Consider the following 24,349-nt stretch of genomic DNA (forward strand, 5'->3'; position numbering starts at 1 on the left):
GCATGTAGTAAGTGTTTTAACAAATAGTACTCAGCCATAAAAAAGAATGAAATACTGCCATTTGAAATGAATACCAATTGAATGAAATACTGTCCAGCAACATGGATGGACATAGAGATTATCATACTAAGTGAAGTAAGCCAGACAGAGAAAGACAAATATTATATGATATCACTTACATGTGGAATCTAAAAAAAAAAAGGATACAGATGAACTTATTTACAAAACAGAAAGAGACTCACAGACATAGAAAAAAACTTATGGTTATCAAAGGGGAGGGAATAAATTAGGAGGTTGGGATTAACATAGACACACTACTATATATAAAATAGAGAGTCAACAAGGACCTACGGTATAGCCAGGGAATTATTCTCATTATTTTGTAATAACCTATAAGGGAAAAGAATCTGAAAAAGAATATATATGTATGTGTGTGTGTGTGTGCGTGTGTGTGTGTGTGTGTATAACTGAATCACCGTGCTGTATACCTGAAACTATCACAACATTGTAAATCAACTATACTTTAATTTTTAAAAATTCAATTAACTTAAAAAAGAAAATATTCTCTTTCCTCTAACTCCACAACCTCCTAGTGATTTCATAGTTAATATACATCCTGTTGGAAGGAGTTCTTAGGAAAGACTGTACCTACTCTGTAAATTGTTAATTCCCTTTATACTTACTGAAATCTTCCATTCTTCAGCCCTAGCTCTAAACAGTAAAACCTGTGATAAAGCTACTTAGGATGACTAAGGAGCCCATCAAAAAGAGGAGGAAAAAGCAGAAATACTATAAGTGAAGAACTGCACATTAGCTTGTTCAGTCTGCATAACCTCATAAGTAATGTTTGATGAAACCATTAGTTCTGTCATAAAAGAAGACTGATAAATGTTGATGCAACTTCATTTTAGCCTTGCAGACTTAGTGAGTATATTATTCTCTATATATTTGTTATAATTAACGATGGTACTTGCTCTTTTCTTCCATAATTGGAGCATTTATTGAGGGATTTCCCACTGTTTGACTGATGCACTTATCCTCTATACCTTTTCCCTGCTGTGTCCCCACAGTTATGATGCTCAAAATTTATAGAGTTTAAATTCTTCTTGCTGCTGTTTTACATTTGTACTTACTGTTTATTCATAGGATAAAGATAACAGAGTTCTGTGTTAGAGGGAGCTTTTATATAGACAATTAGCAATGCTGAGAACAACCACTTATCTTTTGGTAATGTTGATGAATTCCAACAAGGCATACGTAATATTGCTTAACATCACAAATGGGCCTCCTTTATAAGGAGTGTTGACTGCATGATAACAATTGAAGGAATGTTTCATCAGGAGACAGTTCAAAGTTTATGAGGCTTGGGTTATGTGCATATTCCATGACAGTCTGTTTGTTAATCAATCAGAATATTGAATTCCCCTGTTGGGACTCTGGTGGGTATTTTGGATTTAGAATGTGTAGCATAGAACAGACCTGGACCTAGATCCTCTCTTTTTTTTTTTTTTTTATTCACTGCCAGGACTAAGTGAAACTTAAGATTTGTTTAGGCTGGACTCTTACCGTTACAACGTAACATGGTACCTGGTGTGTCTTAGGAAATAGAGGTGTCATGCAAACAGTTGTCATGAGTTTATGTTCTCCTTCAATGCCTGATGAGAAAATGTGCTGTCAGTTAAAGAACTGCAGTGGGAATAATGGTCATTCAAGAAGTCTTCAAACCTAGGCTACAGGTATTTAATTTAAAAGCAAACCGTCTGTTTGAAGAGTTAGTGTGTCCTTCTGAAAAGAAATATCATTAAAGCAGAGTGATAAAGCATAGTTAGTGACTTAGGGGTTTTAAAATCATTTTCCTTTAAAAGTTAATTGAAAAACAATTGTTGAATCTCCGTGCTTAACATCAGGTCCTTTTACAATGTTTTACTAGGAACAGACAGTTTGTTATCATTCCACCTGAGGGCAGGCAGGAAAAATAAAGCTGCGTTTAATTCACACCATTCCCTTTTGCTTTGTTAGATCTGATGAGAGGCTTGTCAGCTATTCAGGTTTCACTTGTCAATATAAAGTGGCACTTCTGGACTACTGACCAATCTCAGGGTGTTGTTTGGTTGGTCGGTGAGTTGGTTGTTTGATTGGTTTTGCTTTTCTTCCCCCACTGTTTACCTATGACTTAATTGTAAACTTGTAAACACAGATGAAAATGGAAGAATTTCAAATGCCTTAAGTTTCTTGTTTTTATAACAGTGATGCTTTATTTTTATTTTTTAAAATAAAAAATTGTTTTAAGTTTCTTTCAGGGCCCTTCTTTTTCCTGGTTACTATAGGTAGCTGGATATGATTTTTTTTAAAGTCACATTTGATTTATAATCTAGTACTATTAAAGTTAGAAGGACCCTAGACATTAGTCAAAGTCTTACATTTTACAAATGAGTAATCAAATCAGACTCCCAGAGGAAGGAAATGACTTACCTGGGGCACTACAGCTGCCTAGTGGCAGGTCGACATCCAGAATCTGGTCTCTTGACTTGCCGAAGAATTCTTTTTCCTCTCCATCAACCCCCTTTGCTCTATTCCCAACTTATACAGTGACATTTGAGCAGATCCTAACAACAAGCCCTTGGTGTGGACGTCATTTCCCGAACTTGCTGGTTGATGACTTCAAGTGTTTGACAATGCATATGACAATATAATTTATCCTGTGACTGCACAGATGACATCCTGCGAATACTACTTGATGCCTCCATAAAATCATCCCTGAAAGGATTGTACCTGTCTCTGGATCCACGGCTTCCATAGTCTTCCTTTGAAATATACCTAAAAATGTCTTTCTCACTGTTAAAGACAAATGCCAGATATGGTAACACAGTTACAATTGCTAATTATAATGTCGGTGTGATCCTTTATTTTCTCTCTTCACTGTGCTTATCTATATATCCTGTTTTGCTCTTCTAGGTTTGTGTGCTGGAGAGGCAAATATTTGACTTCCTTGGATATCAGTGGGCACCTATCCTGGCAAATTTTGTACATATTATTATCGTCATTCTTGGTTTATTTGGAACTATTCAATATAGACCTCGTTACATAACAGGAGTAAGTACCCTCCCTGCTCTTCATTATTGAAATAGAGAAAAATATGCAAACTACAAATGTCTTGAAAATTTTTATGTATATCCTTTGCTTAAAGCACCATGTGTTTGTTTATATAGTTTCAGATTATATCTACAGTAATTAAAAATGTCAAGCTTAAAACACTTGGCAGTGAATGGAATCAGATTGTATTTTCATAGATTGTACTTTCAGCCAATATTCTCTTATAATTACAAGCAGGACAGTGCCCCTATATGTATGAATTGTAAAGTCATGGTTTCTGATTTAACAGATTTTAATGGGACTTCTTCCCATTTTAGATAATTATATTTTATAAATTGAATAAAGGTAGTTTAAAATCAATACAAATGAACATATAGTATTGATGGGAAAATGTTAATACATATTAGGGTTAATATTTGACATACTTGAAAGCCAGAATAGTCTGGAACATGGTCTCTGTGTTCTCCATAATTCTCTTTTTGGCTCAGAGGAAGTATTTTGCATTCCCACTCAAGTTAAACGTACTTAACATAAAAGTGAAATGCAACTGTGTTGCAGTTGCTATGGGAACCATAACAAGATCTTTTACTCTTGTATGTGCCTCAGATCTCAGCTATAGCTCTTCATTAATGTAGATTTTTTTAGTGTCATCATTTTTTTCTATTTCTTCTGTTTTTGACAAAGCAAAAATCTATAGGCATTTATTTTAAATTATAAAGCAAAAGTTTGGTAAAGGCATTTATATAAGACAGTGTAGCTAAATATCTGCCTTATTCAACACAAACCAGCAGGCCTTCTCGGGTTTCACGAAAGCCTCCTTAACATAAAAGATGCCCTCCTATGACCTGTTCACTCTCTGTCATCTGGGACCCAGATAAAGCTCATTGGCACTGAAACAGGCAATGTGGTGGCAGCTGGGATCAAGATATCCACTGTCTGGCTAAGGCTGAGTCAGAAGCCCATAGTCTTCTCCTCTGGGAACATACCCAGAAATGAGTGTATGTCACCTCTAAGGGTGTGTTTCCCTGTAAATCTTGTAATACTTTTCACAAGGTTACAAGTAGGATGTGTTCTGTTGCAGAGTGAAGTTTCTCAATGATAAGATATGATAGTAGTGTTTACCTTCTTTTATAAATTGTAATTTGATCCAATATAAGGAAGGTGGTACAGTGCTTGGGAGTGGGTTTTCTGAAGTCATAATTCCAGGGTTGAAATCTTTCATCTACCAATTTCTGTGTGACTTTGGACAGCATAACCTGACCAATCCTTAGATTTTTTACATTAAAAATGAAAGCAATAGTTATAGTGACTCATATGCTTCAATTGATATATTATAAGCCATCATGTGAAAGATTCTCAATTTAACTTTCCTCTTTCATTAGACTTTGAGGCTTCTCCATGATTTTATTCTAATAAATAGTGTTGCTCTGAGTATCACCATATAAATATGTCATCTCTTTTTTGTGATAAAGTTCCTGGAATGAAAATCTAGACGTGGATCAAAATGTTTGAACAGTTTAAAAGGTTTTTTGTGTTTGTTTTTGGTTTTTTGTTTTTTTTTTTTTTTGAGGAGTAAGTGGGATATTCTATAAATGATCTCGGCACAATGCTTGGTATTTAAAAAGTGCTCAGTAAATGTTAGCTATAATAATTTTATGCTTATTATCATTTGAAAATAATACTGAACTGTATATACTAGAAATAGCCTGATAGGCAATTTAAAATAGAGCATGGTGTTGTAAGCTATTGGTTGAACTCTTTCCGCCACTTTTATTTTAAGCTGCTACAACTCTTAAATTTTTTTGTGTGATATTTCTGTGTACCAAATTATAATTCCATCCCGAAACCACTAGGTGGCATTCTATGCGGGGCAGGGGGGCGGCTCTGTGGAGCTCTGGTTCTTTATGCCTCAGTGCAGAAAGAATTCAGCGAGAGGCAAATTGATAGATAAGAAGTGATTTATTAGAATGGGAGACTTGTGAAGCTTACAAGCAAGCGGGCGAGAGGGTGCCATGCCATGAACTTACTGGGCTACAGTTTTATAATCAAAGGAAAAGTGGGTAGGGAGAGAAGACCACCTTCTTCCTCATTCTTGAGTAGATGGCAAGCTTCTATCATCAGCACCTCCTCCATGTTGTGTGGGGGAGTTTTCTTGTCCCTACCTGGTCAAGCCAGGACTGTCGATGGTGCAATGGAAATGAGCAAAAAAGGTGGCAACATATGCTAAAAATGGTAAATCATCTCACGTTTTAGTATAATGTGACCTTTTCTTTATATTTTTGTTTTTAGTGTGTGCAGAGGAGTGTGTCCTAGGAATCATTAATCTACTAAGCTCCTTGAGCAGGATGTGGGTCTCATGCCATCATTGTTTATTGTTTGGGGGCATGTCTCATGCTTCTGTTGCATGGTTTTGTTGCTAAACAAGCCTCCATGGTTTTGTGGTTAAGCAAACCTGCTTTCTTGAATGATCATTAACTTATGGGGGTCTCCCATACTTTTTTTCTCTACTTTTCTCTACTTACAATCCCCTAGTGGGATTAACTGTTTAATCACCTACTTTGTCCCTTTATTCTGTCCCTATCAATCCTCTTCAATAAAATACATACCCACTAGAGACAGTGTCCTGTGTTTTCAAGACAGGACACTCTCTCTAGTGTTACATAAGAGTTAGGATACTGTGGGACACACTTAAGATGTAGAACTTTTATATAATTGAGAGGATCTCTGAAATCTTTCTGAGGTCTTAACACTGTGTCTTAGCGCTACATCTTTGATTTGATCTTGTCTTGCAGACAGAATCCTTAATCTGTTCTTTTTCTTGAAACAGTGTCTTAACTTGGAAAATCTTTTGCCAGCTGGAGATGCTGTAAATGTGAAACTTTTATTTTCCAACCCAGAAAGTCTTGAGTTAGCAATATAGCTTCTAAATTCTACTTGAAAACTGAATTGTTCTTTCTTTAGCTCATCTCTCTTATAATACCATGTTATGTATGGCTAAAAGATTACAAATAACACTGTCAACTGTTTGCTTGGATATCCCTTTAGCCAGATCCACAAGTTTATAGGTATATTTTCTATCTTCAAAATTATTTCAGGCAATAGTTAAGCTTATTGTTCCAATAATAATTATTGTGAGTCCTCTTTTCTCCAGTCCTCAAAAACAATTTCTTTACTGTTTTTCCTGTTTTCACTGATTCTTCTCACTGCCCTTCTGGTCTCCAGCTGCCACCTTGTCTCAAAATTAATGCTGTGTGTTTTAGGTTTGTGTTACAGTACCACTCAATTTCTGTTCTAGTTATCTATTTCTCTGTAATTTCTGTATAACAAACCATTTCTGTATACCAAATTCATGGAATCTAGTGGCATGATGTCATGTTGAAGGTCAAAAGTTGATTCAGGAAAATAGAGCATTTGCCATAAAAATGGAGTCAAAAATTTTGTTTGCCTAAAGATGATAAAAGAAATTTTTATTTTTTGGCTGCATTGGGTCTTCGTTGCTGCACGCGAGCTTTCTCTACTTGCGGCGAGTGGGGGCTCCTCTTCGTTGCAGTGCACAGGCTTCTCACTGTGGTGGCTTCTCTTGTTGTGGTTGTGGAGCATGGGCTCTAGGCACCTGGGCTTCCGCAGTTGTGGCGTGTGGGCTCAGTAGTTGTGGCACGCAGTCTCTAGAGTGCAGGCTCAGTAGTTGCAGCGCATGGGTTTCGTTGCTCCGTGGCATGTGGGATCTTCCTGGACCAGGGCTCGAACCCATGTCCCCTGCATTGGCAGGAGGATTCTTAACCACTGCATCACCAGGGAAGTCTGATAAAAGGAATTTTAATTAAAAGAAACTTGAATGGAATCATAGATGACAGAAATTCTGGTCAATGAAGGATCTGAGTTTAGCAGGAATCTTCCTGGTAACTGGAAGATCTTATAACTTCCTACAGTTATCAGACAAGCTGCAACTAACAACACTGTACTGCTGCAGTTAAGAAATTTCCATAGGCTCTCTGGAGACTTAAATATTAACAATGAAATTTCTTTTCCTCTCCCCTAAAAATGTAAGCCTTTATGATTTCTATATTTGTCATTTTATATTGAAATAGAAAACAATTTAGTATAAAAATAGAGATAAGCACTTTCATAATTTCACAAGTGAAACTTATTATTGATATTTTTGCACATTTCCTTCACGTATGTGCAACTGAAATGTATCAGATTATGCTACATCTCGTGTATTTTTTTTATGTAATGTGACATCAATTTTGGAATTCATATGGCTATTTCATTGTTCATTTAACCTTTTACACTATTATTGTATATTATACTATGAAACATAATATATGCTGTATCTTATGGTATATTATATATTATTATACATTATACTATTTTCATGTTTTTATGATACATATTTCCCTATAATCATCTCCATAAAAAAATACCCTCATCTTCATTTCTGATTTCAGTCCTTAGGAGAAATACCTAGATATAACTAAATAATATGAACAATTTTAAGTTTTTTGTTATATAATTGATAATTACTGATCCAAAATCATTTTATTGAATTATCCTCCCACCAGTGTACAGCAGAGTGTATTTCTCTGCACTCTTGCTAACCCTGAATATTATCTGTTCTCATATTTTTTAATCTACTAGGAGAAAAAGTGTCATTTTTTATTGCATTTCTTATTTTACTGAGTTGGGCTTTTTCATATATTCATTAACCATTTCTATTTCCTTTTCGAGGGACTGTCATTTTGTGTTTGTTCATTTTTTTTCCATAGAGGTGTTTATCATAACAATTTTTATATTTGGATCACATAGTAAAGGTATTTACCCTTTAAATATCAATTTCATTTTGATTTTTATTACTTTTCTCTTATTAAAATTAACTCCCTTTCCCTTCGTGATATCCTCTATTGCTTTAAATTTCATTTTGAAAAGTGTGATGATGTCTTCATTATCCTTAGGGCTAATTTTGCTAAAAGAAAAAGGCAGATGCCCTGAAATAGAATCTAAGGAAAAAGTATCCCTTTCCACATTTGCTATTTGTAAAGAGTTTCAGTTTATTGATGGGACATTTTATTGTTTAATTGAAAACTACCCCCCCTCAAAAGAAAGCATGTGGACATCCTCTGAAACACTGAGCACAGTAGCAACCAATAAAATTTAAATAGCACTGGTAATGAGTTTTTTTTCCTCTACTAGTCTTCTATTTCATAAGAGCAAAGAAGAAAATATTTTAAATTTAAAACAGTTAATTAGGACAAGAACTCGTTAATACCCTTTGTGGGCCTCTGTCATTTCAAAGAATATAATATGTTGAAGTAAAATTAAATAGCTGCTTTCAATTCCAAGCAAAGGAAATCTGAAGCAAGAATCCATAGAAATCGTCTGTACTGTATAATTCTCTATAGCATGGAGAGTCCCAAAGAAAAGGCCAGATTAATTCTGGTGGAATAATTCATACATAAATACATACAAATGGCTCCCATGAAAGAATTAGCTTATGTCATAAATGGAATTGCCAAATGCATCTTCATTTGGGCTAAAGACACTGGCAAGCAGAACGTGATTTAAGATATCCAGTGGTTATTAGTTAATGACCAAAAATGTTAACGAGTTCCACTGCTTTAAACTGTCTAAAATAATCTGAGGAGTGTGTAGGTTCCTACCTGGTGAAGGCATAGCAATTTGTTTGGAGATATTGCCACAAGACATGTTGCCATAACTCTCAATTTTTTTTCACCTCCCTCCATTCCTTCCTCCCTCCCTTCCTTCTTTCCTTCCTTTCTTCCTTCCTTCTTTCCTTTTTTTCCTTCTCCTTCCTTCCTTCCCTCCCTCCCTTGCTTTGTTTCTCTCTATTTAACCAAGTTATTTTTGAAAGAAAAAAGAATAATTTATAGAGCTTGGAACCACTGGCTTGGTCGATGAAACTCATCCCAAAACTAGAAATAGATTCAAAATAGCTAAAAATCCATTACTCAGATTTCATAAAAACAGAGAAGAGGACGGCATACCAAAATCACAGTAATATTTATAAGAATCATGTTTCTTTTTTTCTTACCACTTCCATTACTATGCACAGATTCTACTAGATACCTTCCTCTACAAATCCTACAGAACTCACATTAACTTTATAAAATTTTTGTTCAAACTGGTATGACTAGGAAATAGCGGAGTCAGGATGTGGACCCATGCTGTTAACCAAACCCCTTCTCTTAACCATTGTACTGAACTGTCTTTTAGGTGCACAGCTCAGAGGGCCACAATTTATCTGACAAATGAAAACAGGTTTTGTTAAGTTGTTGGCAAATCCAAAATCCATCATGGCATTTGCAGTTTGAAGATCATTTAGATTTTAAATTGTGCTCTGCCATCCCTATATCAAGGATTATGTTTTTAGCTCTGTATTTAGTGAGGAAATGACCTTATTTCTCAAGAATTAAGAACACAAAACCTTTAGCGATGGATATTTTTGCAGAAGAACAATATCATAGGGAATCCTTAAGTTCCAGAAATAGTGAATTAGAATGGTATTTAAAACAAATTTTATTATGGCAATCAGCATTTTAATAATGGTAATTCATATGTATGCATATGTACATATGCATATATAACATAATTTACATCTAATATATATTAAATTATATATTATATATTATATATAATTATATACAATATATATAATTATGTATAATATATTATATATATATTAATTAAGAACAAAAGTATCTCTTTCCACATTTATTTGCAAAGAGCTTCCAATAACTGATGGGAGAGTTTGTTTCTATGTAACCGAAAAAACACCCATATTATATACCAAAAATATGTATGTATGTATGTATATTATTGTACCTATTGAAGAGTTTTTCCATGAAAAACTACAATAGCTAATCCAAAATTAAATGAGTGGGAAAAATTGGGATTGGTTTCCTGTTTTGTTACCGAAAAATCAAGAGATTAAAATAACGTGATTAAAGCTAATTTCAGGAAGGAGGGCTGTGATGGTTAGAAAGAAAAGCCAGTGTTCATGAATCTTCATTCATTGGGTTTTAAAAATAATGAACTATTAGACTGTCATTAGACCCCTACTCATTCTTCCAAAATAATGAAGAATTGAATACTACTTTTAGTTTGCATATTAAGGTTTTAGATGGATGATTTCAGATTGTTGCTGAGCACTAAACTTTTGTTCCTCAATTTGGGCCGCGCTTTTTTGGTTTCTTGTTTGTTTTTTTCTACAGTTATTTTTTTAAAGTATTAATATGTGCTTGTCAGTGAGTATTGCTTTGTGAATTGACACACATCCTTCTCTCCATGGAGGGAGGGCACGGCATACAGAGACAGTAATGAGACAGCTTCAGACAAATCAACACCTGCATTGACTTCCTTGATTTTGCTTTTCCTTGAGCCAGTATACTAAAAGGAAAGGATCCCCATGTCATCCTGGGCAAGTCTTGAGGGCCACAAGGTGCCTGGAGCACCAGAAAAGAAAGCTGAGATCTATTTTGTAAAAACATTCTGTTACGGCGATTCGGGAAATGTATAGACTCTTCAGAGGGTCTGTAAAAGCAAATAGTCACAAACTCAATTTGTGTGACAAAAAAAAAAGACTCTACATTTTTGGAATTTACTATGTACTGATAATCAGCCATGATTTGAATTTTAAGTGTTCAAGGAGCTCAGGTCCCCATGGAGACTATAACCAACAGCAATAAATGAGGAGTAGGTTCTGGGCCCTATTTCCAGGTCATATGCTTCTTTCACTCTAGTAACGTTACCTCCCTAAAAATTTGTGTACTCTTTTCAGTCATGTCTAGGAAATTATTAATCTATGTTTAAGCAGTTGTTTTGAGTCTTTTATTCACTTTTTGCAGGAAAAAAACTACCCAAAAGAAAATGTATTGCAGCTAAAGCATTAAAAATGCACACTTTCTGTTCAGGACAGAAAATCAATGTAGATTAGAGATGAAAAGACTTGAGATAGTAGTAAATTAACATTGCTTCTAATGACTTAGAGTAATCGTGAAACTAACTCTTTTCCCATAAGCCTGGAAGGGGAAAAAAAAAAAAACATCATTACAAGTTTTTATGGATTTAGCCTGTAGTCCTAAAATAAATGTAATAATGCAACATGGTGAATGCAATTTATTCTCAAAAGGATGTGTTCCCTTAGGGAATTGTGGGCCATTTTTTCTACAAGAAGATAACTTTGTGCTCACATTCTGATGTTAGACTGTGACTAAAGATTTATAGAATGTGACAAATATAAGTAATTACATTTTAACAATCTAAGTTCCTATTTGTAAGTCATCTAATAATTTTTGGAAAAAAATTTTGAGAGGAGACGTGAGATATATATATATATATATATATATATATATATATACACACACACACACACACACACACATATGTGTGTATTATTTCTTTCCTAAAATAAAAAAAAATCAATTTATGCAGAATTTTAAAAATCAAAATGTAAAATTAGACTTAAAATAAAAGTCTCACCCTTCTCCAGCTGTTCCTAGTCTCTTTATAGTTCTTCTGTGGTCTATATATAGACATCTCAGAGGGTCTGTAAAAGCAAAATCATTTCACTCGAGTTTATTTTTGGATCACACTTTGTTTTGACAGCCCCTACCCCCCAAATCGCCCTCCCCCTATCCACTAGAGTTTGCCTTTCTTTTATTCTTGAACGTAAGAAAAAGGCTTTTTTAAGAAGTGTATCCTAAGTATATTTCCAATTCTTATTCTATTTGTATTTTGGAAACCCACTGCTTTCCTCTTTGAATTTAGACCATTTTCTTTAGATTTGACCATGATTTTAAATGTGGGTTTTTGTTTTTAGGCTAGGCTCTTCTTCCCTGGAGACTTCCCTCTCAGTACCCTATCCTCTCCTGTCTAAATTGGTGACTCTCCAGGCCTATTACACATCCATCTTCCCTGCTGTGCACCCCCCTGAGTTAGATTCAAACTTTGTTAGATCCTACGTATTTTCTTTATGATACTCTTCACCCAAATTCCTGAAAAATCATGTTCACGAGGTAAGCTTTCTGAGTTTATTCTATCTTTACACTTGAGTAATAGGTTTACTAGAGGACGAATTCATGGGTGAGAATTAATTTTCCTTCAAGCACTGAAGTAATTGTTCAATTGTATTCTAGGAAGCAGTGTTATTCATGGGAAGTCTGATATTGATCTGTTCTTCATTCGTAGATAACTTTTTAAAAATTCTTGAAATATTCATTTCATGCGTGTTGTCTTACCATTTCCAAATGAGGTGTTTAAGTGTGGACCTAACTGAAAATTTTGTAGGCCCTTTTGATTTGAAAGCACAAATACCTTCAACTCTGGACTTTGTATGTATCTATCATTTTGATGATTTTCTATGCTTTTGAACATCTGACTTTGTTATCCCCAGATAATTTCATTTAATAGTTATTATGTATTATAACTGTTTATTTACTTATTAAAAAAATCTCATTTTCTCTCTAGGGGATTAAATGGTTTTCTGGTTCTAAAGGTGGTGGAGGAACTATCTCTGTTTTCCAGCCCACTTTTACACACCCCTTTGTTTACATGTTCCTTCCTCCAGTCTCAGATTATAAAGAATTCTGCCTAGTAGTTTAGCTTCCTTTGTGTCTACTGCCCCTCCATACACATCCTGGACTGCCAGTTGCTCCACTCTGCTTATTAGTCAGCACTTAAATGTCTGGTCTTCCTCTTCCAGCAGTTGGCAGAAATAGCTCTGCTGCTGATGCTTTATTGCTAATAATTTTAGCAATACTGTACAGGCTGCATGCTCAGTTTGCCGTTTTGAATCAAAAGTGGAATGATAACTATTAAAGTGCATTAAACATATGTTACTTTGGAATCATTTCCTATTTTCAGTGAGAGCTGAGCAGGCGGCTTTGTTATGCAAAGGTGTGGAAAGCCAATGACTGTTAGAATCTCTTCACCCTTTAAAAAGCCATTAATTGATTGTCCATTATATGGTAAGCACTGTGCTATGCAAAAGGCATACCATGTAAACAAAGGCTCCAAATGTTTACATTTTAATAGAGGGGGAAAGAAACTTGTAACCATGTAAACACAATGCTTTTCATAAATACTATGAGAGAAATATGTAAAGGATATCACAAGATCCCCAGAACAGGTTGGGTAAGTCAACCTGGGGGCTGGAAAGGTTCAGGAGATGCTTCATAGACGAAATGACACATGAACTAAGACTTAAAGTATGAGTAGTATATCATGGAAAAGACAGGAAGAGGGGAGAATTTCAGGCAAAGGTAACAAAAGTGAAAACATGGAGGTGTTTAAATATATAATTGTATTTTTATTGATTTATATCAGGTACACATGGCTGCTACGCAGAGGCTGTACTGATTAAAAGTAAGGCTAAATATGTAGATAGGGACCAGGTTGTGAAGAAAATACTTGACCGTGCTAAATTGTTTATATAAGACATTCTGTAGACAATTAAAGGGTTTTATATAGGTAGTGGTCCTAAATGGCTAGCAACATGGTGGGGAAGGAGAAATGAAATGACAGATATGTTTGTAGATGTTTTCAAGAAGAGACTGGGAAATGGTGGAGTCATTTGACAAGGCAATGATTAAAGCAAGATGAATAATTTGGGGGAAAATTTTAAGAATTCAGTTCTAAACTTTCATTGTCTTATCAGTTACATGGGTGTGACCAGATAGGGATATGTCTCAGACCCTTTGTAAACTGTTCCCTAATAACTTGATACCACTTTTAGATAAAAATAGTAAATATTATCTAATATGTAGATGACATGATTTTATCATCCTAAACTAAGAGTGCCTTTACTGAGTGCCTTTATTAGACACCTGGTATGTTTAGAATTAGTACCAAAAATGTAGTGACAGTTCTATTTTTCTAAAATTACAGTCAGCATTTAGGGGAGAAACCTCCAAATATTTCACAAGCCTATATATAGTTACCTTATGCATAGAGTAATGTCATATAATTACTTATGTGTACATTTTATAACCAGTTTATTTTGCAAGGTTTACCAGCCAGTGCCTTGGCATTCTCGGGTGTTTTTTTGTTTGTTTATTTTTTGGTTTTTCTTTTTAATGACTGAAGAAGCAGTTTGAGTACATATACCCAAAACAGTTGTCTAGTTTACAACAAAATGCAGCAAATTTTTACGGTGTAGATTTTGTAGGACGTAAATTGTCCTTTTGTCTGTTAAGTGTAAACCTGATATTTTCTGTAGCGGAGAACCATGATTCTGCTGTTGAAATTCATTAGCCTACCTGTGTGCCTAGGTGTGTGGTTTAGTCAAGTACAAGTCTTGTCTACTTCTCACCTTCCTGGTATCATTCTAACCACCAGCGGACTGTCCATTAAAGTCCATGGGCCTCCAGTTAGCCAGTATTATAGATTATCTGCATGCCTAGTGCTTTTCAGGAAAACCTCAAAATCACTGCCATTCACAGGATATTTTTTACTCCTGAATTGCATTTTAGCAATATGTCAATTAACCTACATTAAGTGATTTTATGAGAAACAGACTTATGACCTTGATTCATTGTAAAGATTTTGTTGAAAGCATTGCTTTCAACAGACTCACAAGAAAAATCTCTCTTGTCTCTGTAGAGAAGGAAAACTTTTCCCTTCTAGGTTCTTTGGATGGTTTAATAATTAAATTATGGATTAACAGGAGAAAGATAAATTTAATTTTCTACCTGTAGGAATCCATTAAAAATATGAGACTCAAAGAAGTGACCAAAGCAGGCAGTTCTTATGCCTTTTAGAGAAAGAAACAATGCATTTTTGAAGAATTGATAAGACAAAGAAGTTTTGCATTGGGGTAGTAAATTAGTGAGGAAGTAACAAGGTTTGTTTATACAGCCTTCTTGGCCGTAAATTCCCTATCTCTGGTGATAAGAATGTCTCTCTTTGTCCTGGTATAGGGGGTACCCTTTACATGGGAGATTTCTTTCAACTAATTCAAAATAATCAATATGCCAAAGCGGCGTATTTTGGGGCGTCATATTCTGCTCTCCTTCATCCCAATCCTGGGAATAGTAATGCTTTCCTTATGCATTAGGTTGTTTAATCTTGAGTTCCTGATGAACTTAAATATTGGATGCACATAATTTTAAGACTAAACATGTGAACTGACAAAGTTTTCCAAAACAAACACACAAGAAAGCTTTCTAGATTTATTTTCTGACAAAACTAATAAAAGTAATTCTTTGTTCTTTCACTATACAAATATTGACTAGCACTTACTCTGTGCCAGACACTCTTCTAGACACTGTGGATTCAACACTGAAAAGACCAAATCCAAGCTCTTGTGGGGAAGACAGGCAGTATATAGGCAGTAAGTAATAGGTCACAGAAAGATGTTACAATATGAAAGTTCTCTCTCTCTCTCTCTCTCTCTCTCTATTAAAGATACATATATCTTTAATAGAACAAGAAATTTATTACTCCCATTCAGTAGTTCCTGGGGGCTTTGATGTTAAATCATACACAACCAGGAATCAGGAATCATCTTAATTTCAGTGACCACCTCTACAGGGATCTCATTGCCAGGTGTTACAGGTATCACAGTCAAGAAATCACTAGCAATAAAGGTTCAAATAACCACAGATCTCTGGCATGAAGGCTGCTTCTGAAATGGTCCCAATCAAAATGTAACACTGTCAAATGCATATGTATTTATACTTTATATATTTAGTAATATTTAGTAAATTCTCTACCAAGCTGACAATTATTCTACCTTTACACTTGAATAATAGCAACTGATGGAATGTAATGCCAGTTACTAACCTTGAGAAGACTAAAGACAAGGGTATTTGGGTACAGAAAAACAATTAAGAATGTATAAAAATGAAACCAAAACATATTCAAAATGCTGATAACCAGAGATAATTGCACTGTTATCATTTTTTAAAATCTATTTTCCAATTTTTCAATGTCCACACATTTTTTTAAAATCTAGTATATTGTTATACATTTTTTTCTTTTACTTACCATCAACATCTTCTATTTAATTATATAAGGCTGCATCGTTCTTTGAATATGTTGAATCAGTTTACAATGTGTAGAATGTCCAAATCTTTGCACATTTTTTGAGATATTTATCTTGTCCTTTTTAGTTTGTATTTATAGACATTAAGTTGTTTTGATATTATAGAAATTAACCCGTCATTTTTCAATGTGTATTGAAAATTTCCTCAAATCTGTCATATGCTATGTGTTTTTATATTGGTCTCTTTGGCCAAAATAATTTTTAAAAATTCTTATCTAGTAAAATATTTATAGATTCTGAGTCTCCTGTCTTGGTAATAAAGATATACCCACTCTCAGCTACACATTTAATCTCCTATATTTTCTTCTAAGATATTTATTGTTAATTTTTATAGTAAACTCTTAATTCATCTAGAACATATTTTAATATCAAATGGGGCACCAACACTATTTTCTTCCAATGGGTAACAATTTGTGCCACCATTTATTTCCCCAAATAATTGAAATATCTTATTTGTTTACATTAAATTATCATATATGCTGGATTTTTTTTCTCAGCTCTCTATTCTAGTCCACTGTTTCATTTGTGTACTCTGTCACTACCCAATTAGTGACTACAATGGGTTTATAATGTGTTCTGACATGGTAAAGCAAGTCTGCCATCTGTTCATATTTTCTTTTGCTATCCTCCAATATCTATTCTTTAATGTTAATTTTAAAATTATTATATTCAATTCAAAAAATTAAACCTATTAGAACTATAATTGAAATTACTTTTTTTAAAAATTAATTTTATGAAAGAGATACTTTGAGTTTTAGGTTCCCCATCCAACAAGTTGGTATGCCATTTCATTTATCTTGTATTATTTTGATTTTCAGTAAGACTTTGTAGGCTTTTTTCATGTAGATTTTATACTTTTCTTGTTAAGTTTATTTCTATATACTCTTATAGGTTTTATAACAACTGTGAATGGAATATTTTCCCCTTTCTAAGTGCTTATTATTAAAATGGAGAAAATATGTTGCTTTGGCATATTTATCATTTTCAAATTATCTTATTAATAAAGGCTTTCTAGCATCTCTTGAGTTTTTTGGGTGATAGCTTTAAAAAAATAAACTTTTTTCATTTATGTCTAATGTTAATAGTATTTATTTTATATCCTTATTGTATTCGTAAGACTCTCTAAGACAGTTAAATATAAGTGGCAACTGCAGGAATCTCAGTCAAGTTGCTGAATTTAAATGTAAAGATTTTAGTATTTTGCTATTTATTGTGTAATTGCTGTTGGTATTTATTAAATAGTCTTTACCATATTTAGTTTCCTTCAATTATCAAGAATGGTAATGCATTTTATTAAATGTTTTTGAACCTATATTAATATGGTAATATTACTTCTTAAAATTTTGGATACATTCAACTGGGTTGACAAATGTTCTAATATTAACCCAACCTTCCTTTACTAGGCTATACCATATGTGTTTGTAATATATTATTCTTTGCTTCAATTATTAAATTCTAATTCTAATATTTTTATTTCCATTTGTTACATCTTTATTCAAAAATGAGATTGATTCATAGCTTTTCACTTATAATATTTTGCAAGTTATGCAAGCTTCAAAAAATAAATCGGGGAGATTCCCTTCTGTGATCTGTAATAGTTCAAGTAGGATTGGAGCTATTTATGTTTCCTAGAACTCATCTATGAAATCATCTAGTTCTAGTACTTTCATGGATGGTAGCTGTTTAATCATCTTTCCAATCTATTCTACAGTAATTGGTCTTTTCAAGTTTTCCACTTCTTGCATGATTTTGGTAATATAAATTTTGACAGAGCATCTATTTTCTAGAGCCTTTGTTTTACGTTATTGTCTTGGAGTTCCAGTAATATTGATTTATTTCTTTTTAAAATCTCTTCTTTATTCCTGGGTTGGTCTCTTTTCTTATTCCCTTTTCTTTCTCACTCCATGCATTATTACCTCTGAATCAAGAAAACAGCTAAGGTCAGTGGCATCTCACTCCTGCTTTTGCCCTCCTCCTTTATTCCACAGTAATAAGAGGAGGCACGGTCTTGACGTAACATGGGTACCACCTCCAGGGTATTTGCTAAATTTTATGGTAATAATTGTGGCAAATTGAAAAGGTAGCTTTATGACTTTCTTGCTTTGGGTTTTCTTATGTTAGTTGGTGTGTCAAGTAACAATTGCAAAAAGCCTTTAAAAAGGAAAAAAAATGGTGTGACTGGACAAAGGATTTCAACTTCAATTTATTTAATTCTGAAATTCATTAATAATTGTCCTTTTATCATGTCAACCAAATTGAAACTAACTGAAGAAATCGTCTCTAAGAGTAGTAATTATTACAAAACCGCTTTTGTGTAATATTCTCTATACCGTTTATTTCAAAATAAACCTTTATTTGCAACAGTATCACAAAATGGTCTGAAGTTGACCCTTCAGCTACCTTGTGAACAATTTTAGCTGCAGGATGCTTTTTGATCGCCCAGCTGTCTCCTTAATGGAATAGTTGCCATTTTCCTGGTCATCTCTGGTGCTGTATTTGTAGACATCTTGTCAGTGGTTTTTGGAAGCATTGACTCATCTGGGAACTCCATGCACAGGAGCATGTTATCTAAACTCCACCGTTAAACCTCTGTCTGCCTAGACCTATCATTTTCTGAAATGCACTGGAGTCAATTTGTTTTTTTTGTTTTTGCGGTACGCGAGCCTCTCACTGTTGTGGCCTCTCCCATTGCGGAGCACAGGCTCCGGACGCGCCGGCTCAGCGGCCATGGCTCACGGGCCCAGCCGCTTCGCGGCATGTGGGATCCTCCCGGACCGGGGCACGAACCCGTGTCCCCTGCATCGGCAGGCGGACTCTCAACCACTGCGCCACCAGGGAAGCCCCTGAGGAATAATTTTTAAAAAGCACATCTTTTAAGCTCTTTTGTAGAGGTATGTAGGAATATAAGGATGCTATCCATCAAATATATTCGAGAATTTGGGAAATAATTATATTGATACTAAATTGGATACAAATTCACATATTTACATCTGTATATTTATATTTCTGATATCTGGACAAAACCATAGTAAATAAAGAAGAAAGATATGGAGATTGTTCTCAGCGGAATCAGGATAGATGACTGAGCTCTTATACATGTTACATATAATACATTTTTCTCCTTTCATCAATGGCTATGAATCTTTTCTCAAAAACTGTCTGTCTTTATGGTCCAGCAGCTTTTAAAATTATTATTATTTTTAATTTATTTATTTTTGGCTGCGTTGGGTCCTTGTTGCTGCGCGTGGGCTTTCTCTAGTTGTGGCGAGCGGGTGCTGCTCTTTGTTGCAGTGCACAGGCTTCTCATTGCAGTGGCTTCTCTTGTTGCAGAGCACAGGCTCTAGGTGCACCAGCCTCAGTAGTTGTGGTGCATGGGCTTAGTAGTTGTGGCTCACAGGCTCTAGAGCACAGGCTCAGTAGTTGTGGCACATGGGCTTAGTTGCTCCATGGCATGTGAGATCTTCCTGGACCAGGAATGGAACCCGTGTGCCCTGCCTTGGCAGGCGGATTCTTAACCACTGGGCCACCAGGGAAGCCCAGCTTTTTTAAATAAGTGAAATCAGATTAGGATTGCTGGGTTCTGAATTATTTTGGAAGTAGAAAAATTATTTCATTTCACTCATGTTAGTTAATAATCTTTCAGTTTTTAAAAAGTTTTGAAGAAAACCATTTTTATTAGATTATTTTTCACAGTGCAAAGTTTTATTTATGTGATATTGGTAACGATTTAATTATTAAGCATATGAAAGCATTCAAGCCCCCTGCTGCTTTTATTTTGTCTTTTTAATAATCAACAGTCATGGAAACCCTGACCTTTCTGTTATTATCCTTAGATTTTCATCTAGCTAGCCTCTTTTTTATATATCGCTGTTGTGATGTATAGCGAATATGAACTTTTATTTTTATTCAATCTCATATACCAGGAAATGGAAGTCAAGTCAAAATACACACTTTTGGGAAGAGATAGTCTGCCAAGTTATCACCATAAAAACAATAAAGCTTTAGTTCTTCCTATTTCTTGCTCCCCATTTTTTCTCTAAAGATACTCTAAAGGCTTTTCATTAATCATCATCATTTAATGGGTCCATTATAACCACGATACCAAAGTAAGTTCAGAGCAGGTATTCCCTAGCCAACGATGTTCCTCTTGTTTCAGAGTTACTTGTATTGCTTACTCTTTTGGCCTTCGAAGATATATGTCTGTATCTTTCTTAATTTCTTGGTAAAGCAAGAAGATGTTAAGTTTTTTGTGTGGAAGTTGACTGCAAATAAGTGAAAGAACACAATTTTTTTAATTAAGAAAAATTTAAGCTCCTTTCTAAGTAAGGTGATTTAGTAGTAAACCTTTTTTTTCCTGTCTTTGTAAGTTCATTTTATTCAGAGATTTTTTTTTGTCCTTTTAATTCCTTCCAATTCCAGCATTGTTTTTGGTATTTATCTATGTATGTATTTATAAATTGATGTACTTATATCCTTACTCTGTTCCAAAATTAATTAAGAGGACTTTCACAGAATAAACCAATCTTTTCAATTAACTTGTCCTCTGAATTCTTCTAAGGCTGTGAGTATGTGTAGACCATGAAAGACTGAGATTTTTTTTTTTAAGTGGCGCGCTCTCAGGCATCCTGCTAACAAATGATGAATCGTATGTTAAGTGTTTTTCTAACAAAGATTTTCCTAACTTTTAAAGTTGCTGGACAGAATGATCATCCCTCAGATGAAGGACTTAAGACTCCTTAAAGCAATGATTCTCAAAGGACTTAAGACTCCTTAAAGCAGTGATTCTCAAAGCATCCCCTGGCAACTGTTAGCAGTGAAAATTATCTCTAAGCCCCCTCCTGCTGAATTAGTCATTGTGAATGGGGGGAAGGGGGACAGCCTTCAGCTTTGAAACAAGTCCTCCAGGTAAATCTGAAATGTAAAGATTTACGACATCTTCTTTTGGGGTGGGTGAGGGGCTTACAAGAGGTTTTTTGTTTGTTTGCTTTGTTTTTCTGCAATGTATTTCAGGAAAATAGATTTTTTGAAAAATCTGTAAATTGATCAGTCATTTGGTTATTTTTATTTGCATTTATACTCGTTTAGGCATATTAGCTAAAAGCAAGGCTCTTGTGGGCTTTTTAAATTTTTTGAAGTTTAGTTAATATATTATGTAAACTACAGGTGTACAATATAGTGATTCACAATCTTACAGGTTATACTCCATTTATAGTTATTATAAAATATTGGCTATATTCCCCATATTATACAATATATCCTTGTAGCTTATTTTAAAATATACCTAATAGTTTGTACCTCTTAATCCCCTACCCCTGTATTGCCCCTCCTCCCTTCACTGTCCCTGCTGGTAACCACTAGCTTATTCTCTGTGAGTCTGCTTCTTTTTTGTTATATTCACTAATTTGTTGTATTTTTTTTGGTTCCACGTATAAGTGATATCATACAGTTTTCTTGTGTTTTTTGTTTTTTGTTTTTAGTTCTGGTATTTTTCTCTGTTTTCCTAAGGAGGGAAAGGGGGAGACCGTCTCACTGCTGTCCTGTAGGAACATCCTTAAAGGTCATAACCTTAGGTTATACCTAAAAACAACTAACTGGGATTTTATTTGATTTTGTTATTTAAAAATTTAGTGTCATCAGAGAAAGATGTTCAGTCCTGGAAGTACTTCAAAAATGAAGACAGCTCTTGGTAATTTTAAAGGACCAAAGGGAAAAGCCTTCAGATGAAGCATTCGGTACCACCCTACTAGGGCTCAAAGTCTTTTCACTCTCAGCCCAATAAGCTTGGGGCTGCCAGGGCACTGTTGATAATCTCTGGCTCCAGCATTTAGGATTTCAGCTACAATGTAGCAGACTTCGGTTGATCATGGTTACCCTGACTTCCATAATTTGCTTTCTACCTTTTTTTTTTTCAAGAGCAACACACTGCCATCTGCGACAAATTCTTTCACTAACTCCACAGTGAGAAAACATATTTTCAGTTTTAGGGAGAAAGGATATGTGAAATTGAAGTATTGTGATTATTAATATTCCCATGGCAATAAGCTGCTGTTTGTTTCATTATTTAAATTGATTCCTGTTGATATTCTAACTTACTCTTTTGTCTCTAGGATTTGTAATTTAAATCATAAACTGAATGTTCTGAAAAACAGACAGCTTACTGTCATATTGAATGGCAAGTCTCCATGACTTTCCACTTTACATTTGGCATAGGGACAATAATTTGTGACTGGCATTCTAGATAATTACTTTACTGAGATATGAACAGATCAGAAAAAAATAATTCATGTCAAAGTTTACGTAAAAATATTCAACGCATTTGGATATGTCCCAAAACTTGATCCAGGTTGTAGGGATATAACTAAACAGGATGGTAAATATCTGTTAATTCTGTCTAGTGATCTCCTAAAATGTTGGTTGAAAAGAATCTGAGGCACACCTCTAGTGATAGTATTTTCCGCTTGGTTTACCAAAAAAATCACTGTTACTTATTAACTTGCCCTCAAAGCAAATTATGCTGAACCAAGTCTTGCTGATATAACAATGCAGCTTGTAGGGTTAAATCATAATCCTTTAAATATGGAATGCTCATGGGACCTCTGCCACCTGCCAAAGAACAGAATTTTCATGATTTTACATTTACTTACTTTAAGTTGGAACTTAGATGTCCCGAGATCTCATCAGCTTGCAATAAAATAAAATTACAGGTCGTTTAATATCCAAATTATAAAGACTCCAAGTTCACATCTTCCTAGATTAGTAAGGTGCAGTTCTCACCTCCATCACCCCCTTGCATGTTATATTCCAGCATGCCCAATGCTTATCCATGTCCAAGAAATTAGTCCTGATTATTTTACCTTACTGACAAAATCAGTACTCAAATATACTACCACGTGGCTGAAGGACCACATAATCTGTACCAAGAATACTGGATGCTTCATAAAATGTCACCACCTGCTGCAGTATAATGACTACACCTAGACAGTTCAGTTCATTTGCCCTTTTCCATCTGTGCTGCTGCCGTAGCTACTAGGGGACAGATTTTATTACCCCCAATACATGCTGTCAGAGAATTACTCCAAGCCACCACAGCCACTAGTGTAGGTCTCTGCTGACTGGTTCAGGCTTTGATTGCAACCCATCCTCAAAGAGCCCCTTCCAGCTCTGTCATGCCCAGTCTGTACTGGACAGGTCACTTGCCTGTCCCAAGTATTAAAACTGTTACCATTCACTCAGCTCCCTAAAGCTCCTCTAGAGTGCTTGAGTTGGGTAGGGTTGAAACGAGGTCAATTATATCTTATTCTTAGACCCAGCACTTCCTTCTGATTTCCTAAGCCCTAGTATTACACTTGGGTCACAGGCCCACATTTCCCTTATTTTGAGGACAGCTGTTTTCCTTCCTGTCATTTAGTATTACCTGGGGATACCCTTGTACATCAGATGGATTCAAACAATATTGATTCTCAAATGGAAAGGAAGTGGATGGGGACTTTGAATCTCCATCCTCTCAGGAATTATTTTAGTCTATGTCAGTACAGAGACTCTTGTAGATTCCTGGGGGAGGTATATTGAATACTTTACATGCTCGCCAACGACATGTAAGCACTTGCCTTTGTTCAACCAAACTAGGTCTTGTTACAGTTGCACTTTCTCCACGGACTTTAAGTGAACTTAAGTGTCTGCTTGCCTTATATAACTAAAAGACAGTGTTCACAGAACTAATGGAGGGTGTGCACCAATGATACAGAGTCCTCCCCTCCATCCATTTAGCTATTTTCATTCTTTGACAGTTTTGGTGCCTAGCCTCTCCTGCACAGTCTTTCACACAGTGAAGTGATCCAGCAGAGCATCTGAACACTAACCACGTACCTACTGAATAGAGTTTTATTGGTCAGTAATTTTTAAAGCCGTGACTTTCTCCCCAGATGGGATAATATTGGACATTAATCTGGAAATAGCTAGTTGCTCATAACTTAATATATTTTTTCTGTAAAAATCATAAAATTTGGTAAGAGTCAAGGTTTCTGGAATATGAGGATAAAGATCTGGCTCCATCATTTCTGAAATGCGGTTGCTTGTCCCAAGTCAGATAAATGCTTTAAGCCTTGGTTTCTTCTTCACATCAGTTATCAGTTGTTGCAAGTATGGAATGAAATATTAATATTAAATGTTGAGCATGTGCCTGGCACAAGTAGGCTC

General features: G+C 34.9%; 1 protein-coding gene across 2 annotated transcripts in view; it reads left to right on the forward strand.

Moving 5' to 3' along the window:
* The first annotated feature begins 3,050 nt into the window (after positions 1 to 3,050).
* The window catches only part of NKAIN2 (sodium/potassium transporting ATPase interacting 2), a 521,682-nt gene continuing 500,383 nt past the window's right edge, over positions 3,051 to 24,349 (forward strand). For both annotated transcript variants that reach the window (XM_019951453.3, XM_073789558.1), the window contains exon 1: positions 3,051 to 3,093. The gene's annotated coding sequence lies outside the window, so the exon portion shown is untranslated. The remainder of the gene's footprint in view (positions 3,094 to 24,349) is intronic.

This window comes from Tursiops truncatus, chromosome 12 (assembly GCF_011762595.2).
Source record: "Tursiops truncatus isolate mTurTru1 chromosome 12, mTurTru1.mat.Y, whole genome shotgun sequence".
NCBI classification, from domain to species: Eukaryota; Metazoa; Chordata; class Mammalia; order Artiodactyla; family Delphinidae; genus Tursiops; species Tursiops truncatus.